Raw genomic sequence first — 7,339 nt, 5'->3', positions numbered from 1 at the left:
CACACACACACACACACACACACGACACACACACAACACACACACACCACACACACACAAACACACATATGCTTTAACACAGTTGGACACATTTTCTCTTCAAGTCAAAAAGCCTACACACTATATGTCCCCCCTTTTTAGTTATTATCATTTTTTAATGTATTTTGTATTTCAGCAGCTTTAAAATCAAAACTGCTCCACCTGTTGAAAAATCTGCTCAAAGAGATTGTTGGTCAACCCTGTCTGAGACTCTATGAATCATAACAACGTAGTGAGGCTGTCAACAACATCATCTCTGGACCCAACCATGTTCTGAACAGTGAATAATGAACTGCTACCATCTAATGGAGATACAGGGTCCCACCATTCATTAAAATCAGACTGAAGATCCTTTGTGCATCAGTCAATCCTCACAGTAAACACGAGCTAAATCCCAGATCAAATGCACGCTGAAGGCTCTTTGAGCATGTTTTCTCTCACTGATTGTGCTGTTGCCTTAAATGTTTGTTGTTTGTGTATTTTATATGTGTCTGGATACTTGTCTGTTGATGTTGGACATGGAGCTGCTGTGACGCAAGTCAAATTTCAGACTTGATCTGACAAAATAAAGTATTATCGTATTATTTTGTCTTTATTATTTGTGTTTTTATTCGTTATTATTTTATTTTTGGTGTTTTTTGCTCTTTATCATGGGAAATATATCAGGATGTGTAAGCGATACAATGCTGTGACCAATTTTCCAGTTCTTGTGAGGGTGGGGGGATTCTGTTTTTGTTTTCTTATATGTAACAAAGAGGGGTAGTTTCCTGTAATAAGGAACCAGGAAATGTAAAAAAATGGTTGTATTTTCTGTTAAATCTGCGCTCCTTAATAAAGAAAGAAAGAAAAAGCCTACACACAAACAGCTGCCTACTTACTACACACAGTCCCTGATGTCCTGGTCTCTCTCTGCTCAGACTCTGGACACGTCGGAGCTGCAGGGTGACGGGATCGTCCTGTCTCTGGAGGAGCAGCTGAACGCTCTGTGCCTCTCCTCCAGCCCCTCATCAGACCCTCAACACACTGACACTGTGGCCCTGAACGGCACTCGCTTCCCCTCAAAGCTGTTTGAAGACACCAGGGAGAGCACCAAGGTGGGCGTCCTTTGTGCAAAGCAGCCTAACTCTGCAACTAACCCACCGAATGTGTCTGATATCTGCTGGATGGCTATTGTTTTACTCACAGAAGGTTGAGGAGTTTGGATGTGCTCTCTGTTTCGTAAAGGTTGCACGTTTTTATTTTTATTTGAGCCCTTCTGTAACTCCTACATCATTTAAAAAGTCTATATAAATGATCAGAAGAAGCGATTGCTTGACAGTGGATGACTGACATAGCTTAAAGGCTACATGTACAAAGTGAGTGCATGTTGGTACAGAATATCACACACCTTCCTGTGTCAGTGGTGTTGTTTCGCTAAGATTTTATCAACAAATGAACTAACTATTCTTTCAGATTGCTGCTATCATCTCGGAACTGCATGCAATCAGAGAGAAGGGTGATGATCAGAAAAGGTAAAAAACTAATTTTTATTTTAATTTTATTGCGACTACCATATGAACAACTCTAAGACACCAATACATGTTACCGTCATGTGTGTAATCTACTTGTTGTTTCTGTCCTCTGGTCATGTGTAGCGTCATCGTGTCCCAGTGGACCAGCATGCTGAAGATCGTAGCCGTTCACCTGCGTCAGATGGGCCTGAGGTACGCTGTCATCGACGGGACGGTCAACCCCAAACGCCGCATGGACCTGGTGGAAGAATTCAACACGAACCCAGCCGGACCACAGGTACAACGCCACCGAAACTCTGCACTCGCATGTATATGCTGTCACACAAATGTAAATACCTAGTGGACGAAAGTTTCTAAAGTTTAGCTTAGAATCAGTTTTCCTAACTGGACTTCGACCAGTATAACAATTAACATATTGAGATTTTCTATATTAATATGTCCCTAATTTCAGAACTGCTATTATAATCAATGCACACTTTTAAAGTATATCAGGTTATATTAATATACACATAATAAGTTTGTTTTTTTGGGAAACTCGGATGCAAAATTGGTTACTTGAATAATCCTTGGTGTTTTTTTTTTATTGTATACATTTTCATAATTTAAAAGGAAATTGTGAATACCTTAATTGATTAATTTCAGCATGTTTTAGAATATTTGTAGGTAAATCAATAAAGTAAAGTGTAATAAGACAACGGGTGTGAAAGCAGAATACAACACTAAACCAGACGGACCAAAACTCTCTACTACACTCATTCATGTTGTCTCACAAATGTAAATACATAGTTGAAGAAAGTTTAGCTTAGGATCAGTTTTCCTGACTGGACTTCGACGAGTATTAACATATTGAGATTAAATGCAAAAAAAACTATGATTTAATATTTCTGTTTTTGTCCAAAAGGTGATGCTGGTGTCTCTTTGTGCTGGAGGGGTCGGACTTAATCTGATTGGTGGAAATCACCTCTTCCTCATTGACATGCACTGGTGAGACACGCACACAAACGGATGAATGTGTAATGCTACTAATGAAGTGAGCTTTTTTTGGACATGTTCAGGTTGAGAAAGGTAGGTGTTTTAACCTCTGAATACTTTTGAACTCTGACAGGAACCCAGCCTTGGAGGATCAGGCCTGTGACCGGATCTACAGAGTTGGACAAGTTAAAGATGTCACAATCCACCGGTAACAATAATCAGAATTACTATTGCATCATGTTGCATAAGTGCAAGAGGGCAGTATCTAAATTGACAGAACACAAAACACCAATACAGTTGAATGGCCTAAAGCAGATTAATATTATAAAAGTACCTTATTAAATGAATGTATCGAAATGTTTAATATATAATAGTATATTTAACATTGTAAGTAAGTACAAAATAAAAACATACCAGATTTGCAAAATGCATGGAAACTACAGGAACATTGCTTCATGGTATTTGGCAGTGCAGAAAGATTAAAGTGTTTTGTAAATACAGAAGCTTATAATCGATATTTCAGCACAAACTAACCGGACTTTAAGCTTTATCTGTCTGGCTTGTTTCATCATTAGTTTAAAAAATATCAAGCATTTATTGACTTTATTGGCTAAAAAGTTGTTTGTGTAAATGCAGCATTCATATGTTGTGTTTAATCTCATACAGTATGAATGTAAAAGGTTGTATTAAATCCAAAATAATAATATTGTGGAAGGAAGTTTCCAAAAGCAGAGATCAAATTAAATTGTTTTGTCATGTAGGAAACAACCCACAGATTCATGGGGAATTAGTATCCTAACATTATTTCTAAATTGGACCCTAATCATTTTCTAATCGATAGATTTATGATTCAAACATTTTAAAAGTAGACTAGACATGTGGATATTATCCGGATGAACAAAAAGTGATCCGTCTCTTGAATGTGTCTCAACCACAGACCTTATTTCCAGCTATTTTCCAAAATCCTATGGAGAAATTGCATTGGTTTTTGTCGAAGGAACCGGAAGGAGTTTACTTCCGGGTTTTAGGACGTATCACTGCGGCACTCTATTGAATCTTCCTCATTGTTGGTGGTCTGTTTGTCATAAGTATGTCATAGTTTGGTATATTTGTGTGTAATCAAATCGTTTTTTGTGTCTCCAGGTTTGTGTGTGACGGCACGGTGGAGGATAAGATCTCCATACTGCAGGGGAAGAAGAAGGAACTGGCCCGGAACGTGCTCTCCGGGAAGGGAAGCACCGCCACCAAACTCTCCCTGGCCGACATCAGGATCATCTTTGGAGTCTGAGAGAGGGAGAGGTCCGACCCACCGCTACAACACCAAACAGCTGTTCAAACATGTCATAGAAATTCAGGGTATGAGTCTGAAAAATCTTGAAATCACATATTTAGACTGAAAAAGTATGTATATCTAAAATTCTACTGCTTGAAATGGGTTTGATCTGCATCTTAACTGCTTCACAAAATTGTATTAGACTCAATGTGCCTTTAATATTTTTATTTTTAGCTTTCCTTTTCAATAACATAGTGTCCTTGATTTCGGAACTGCTATTATAATCAATGCACTTAAATGCATGCTGAGTGAGTTATTTCAAAGTATATCAGTTTATATTATATATTTTTTTTACACATAATAATCCGTTTTTTGGGGGGGGGGAGCTCGGATGCGAAACTGTTTACTTGAATAATCCTTGCGGTTTTTTTTCATTTTATACATTTTCATCATAGAAAAGGAAATTGTGAATACCCTAATTGATTAATTTCAGCATGTTTTAGAATATTTTAAGCTGAAAGCAGATACTGTTACATTTTAGATAGAAATCAGTTTCCTCAGCTTCACATATTACTTTATATCCGCTCATATGTATTATGCTGCTGCTGCATTCACTACTACACATTTAAATGGCAGCAGAGTACAAAATATATAGCTGACACACAGATGAGAAACTCTTTGGTCCAGTGTGATGCTTCAAATCACCTTTTTCTTATTTCTGGCATATGCTATAGTAAGTGTGGCAAATCATTTGTTTATATTTAGATGTTGTGTGGTTATTTCTTCCTAGCTCTTATATTTTTATTATTTTAAACCACCGGTTGACTCATTATTGGAGTGAAGCAAATATTAACTATTTATGGCTTTTCACGTTTATTTACTTTTTAAACCTGTTTTCAAATGTAGTTTTTTTTTTTTTTTTTGTTTTTATGATGATTTTCAAATAAATCCGGTGATAAGAATTATGGGAGTTAATATGACTGCTTATTGTCTTTGTAATAGTTACCTCATTGGGATTAATCATTTCAAATGTTTATAAATTAGGTCAAGATGTACTATAAGTGGTTCAGGCTTCTAAAACAATAAACTTGAATTGGCACGAACATTGCTGCAAAAATAGATGTTGCTTGTTCTGCACTTTTTAACTAATAGTATATAATATATATTTTTTAATGTGCAATTCCTGATATGTAAATATGAAGTTGTTTTTTGGTATAATTGATTTTGGAGCCTGGAAATAGACTGTGCTGTGTGGATATAATCATGGGCGTCACTTTGTTAGAAAAAGTGGTGGGGACAATTTCTCCATTATTTAACATCAACAGCAGAAGCACAAGATGTCCCTCCCCTGGGTGTTGAACCTTGAGCACCTGCATGAAGAACCAATACATACTGTAGACCTCTGGACCAAAGCCAATGTGTTTTTAAAATCATGAACGTCCAACTATATTTATTTATTTTTATTTTTCCACTTTTATTGTAACAACATGGTTTCTCTGCATTTGCCGAACATACACAAAGGTGCAGGACTTTTTATGTTTTCACTTCCTTTATTATCTTATCATGTTGAGAGATGTTGTGTCCTTGCCAGCCTAAAGGGGACACCCCCTACCTCCGGGGGACAGAAAAAAAAAAGGTCATGTGATCCATGATTTCGAATCAATCCTCAAGCTGCTGTATAGCTCAGTGGTTAATGCTGGCAGAACATATCTAGATTGCTGTAAGTTGTGAGTTGGATTCCCCATCCTGGTAGGGTGTGTTGGGGCTGTATATACCAACACAAATCTGTCTGGCCATAAAACATAATCAAAAAATTTAAAAAGTTGCTTAACAGAATACACACTAAAATTAAGCAAATGCAATAAAAAAAATCCTTGATTCAAAAGACTTTATACCTTAAACCATGGGGTGTCCAAACTACGACCCGAGGGCTAAATGCAGCCCGCAGGCCATTTTGAATTTGCCTTCCGCTAATCCAAAAATATAATGAAATATGGCCCACAAAATGAAACTTGTGCTTTTCTTATATTGTACTTCTTAAATATATTACACAGTAGTATTCATGTGTTAATAAGCCCACTTTTAAAATAATTCAGTCAATTCATATAACTTAAAGGTGGGGTAGGTAAGTTTGAGAAACCAGCTTGAGATACACTTTGTGTTATATTCCATGGAATGCTCTTAACATCCCGATAGCAATGAATATCTGAAGTGCTTTGACAAAAAATTCATAAAAAAATGTCATCTGTGCAAGCCGTGGTACTGTAAAAAGCACGACCAATCATTTTAGCCGGCCCGGCTAAAGTAACTGGATGGCCTATCTGCCTGTCAGCCTTCCATCTGTGCACAAACTTATCTCGTGCCCTCATTGGTCATCTGCGCGTTCGTGTGTGTTGGAGGAGGGGCTCTGGAAGTGGCAGATTTTTTCCGGCTGTGTATTTTCAAATTCTAGCGCACTCGAGCTGGTTTCTACTGGTTTTCTAATATTACCTACCGCACCTTTAATTTACAGGGCAATATAACTCGATTATACAAGTGGTCCAGCCCTTCATATGTTTTTCTGTATGTGGCCCTCGGAGAAAAAAGATTGGACACCTGTGGAGTCTATTTTTATATAACATTAGAAAGACTGATTCTTATTATTACATTATTAGCGTATTTTGCTCATTTTATGTGGCTGTGACTTTAGAATAAATAGACAAAATCACCAATCCCAAGGTTTAATGGATTGGAAAGGAAACTAAGGGAAAAGTCACAGCAAGAACGTTTTTATCCTGCATTAGAAATGTTACAAAAGCCAGATGCACACTGCAGAGACAATGAGTTATTGAGGCTCTGGCCTTGCCCGTGTGTGTGTGCTCAACGCCCCCGCATAACTGGGAATCAGTGTAAATGGAGGATTCCACTATGTGTCTGCAAAGCCGCTTTAGCGAAAACAGATTTCTAGGATAGCGGATAGAAGGAGGGACTTCGCCGGCCGGCCGAATGCTGATTGGAAGGTCGTGTTGCCAAGAGACTCTGGGGCTGTTTCTCAATCGCGAGGAAACTGGCTTCCAAGCCAATATTTCAAGGATGCTACGTCATCGAGTGCCACCGAAGGACTGTTCCAATCTCCAGCATACTTGGAATTCCACCGAGGCCGCGTCCTTGGTTTGGGGGTAATTTCGAGGCTGCACATGGGTAGACTTCGCGCCCTTAAAATCCCCACAATGCTTTGCGCACGGACCAATTTCCCCAAATCTGTGGCGGAAAATGTAAGGCGGGGCCTCTCATATGACGCAAACCTGCACACTTGCTCGCCTGTTCCACTCTTCGGCTTCCGAATGCAAGGAAGGATTCTTGCCTGGTACACGTCGGAGTCTTTAATGCTAGGGGGCTTTTGTTTTTCACTCTGACGTCCGATTTATGCCGGAGGGTGAGTAATTATTGGGGGGGAGAGCGCCTTAAGGTTCATAGACTACTAACCTATGTCAGGAGCCGCCGTGAGCTGACTGCATCGGTACTCGGAACTCTTTATAGCCTGGGAACCTTCGGTAGATGAAGG

At 38.7% G+C, this 7,339-nt stretch overlaps 1 protein-coding gene across 1 annotated transcript in view; it reads left to right on the top strand.

Annotated features, from left to right (window-relative positions):
* Positions 1-7,339, top strand: part of slc2a12 (solute carrier family 2 member 12) — an 18,377-nt gene that overhangs the window by 8,933 nt on the left and 2,105 nt on the right. The gene's annotated exons all lie outside the window — the stretch shown is intronic.

The sequence above is a fragment of the Notothenia coriiceps genome, unplaced genomic scaffold (genome assembly GCF_000735185.1).
Source record: "Notothenia coriiceps isolate Sejong01 unplaced genomic scaffold, NC01 NC01_scaffold00037246, whole genome shotgun sequence".
NCBI lineage: Eukaryota > Metazoa > Chordata > Actinopteri > Perciformes > Nototheniidae > Notothenia > Notothenia coriiceps.
This window is presented reverse-complemented; position numbering and strand designations above follow the sequence as displayed.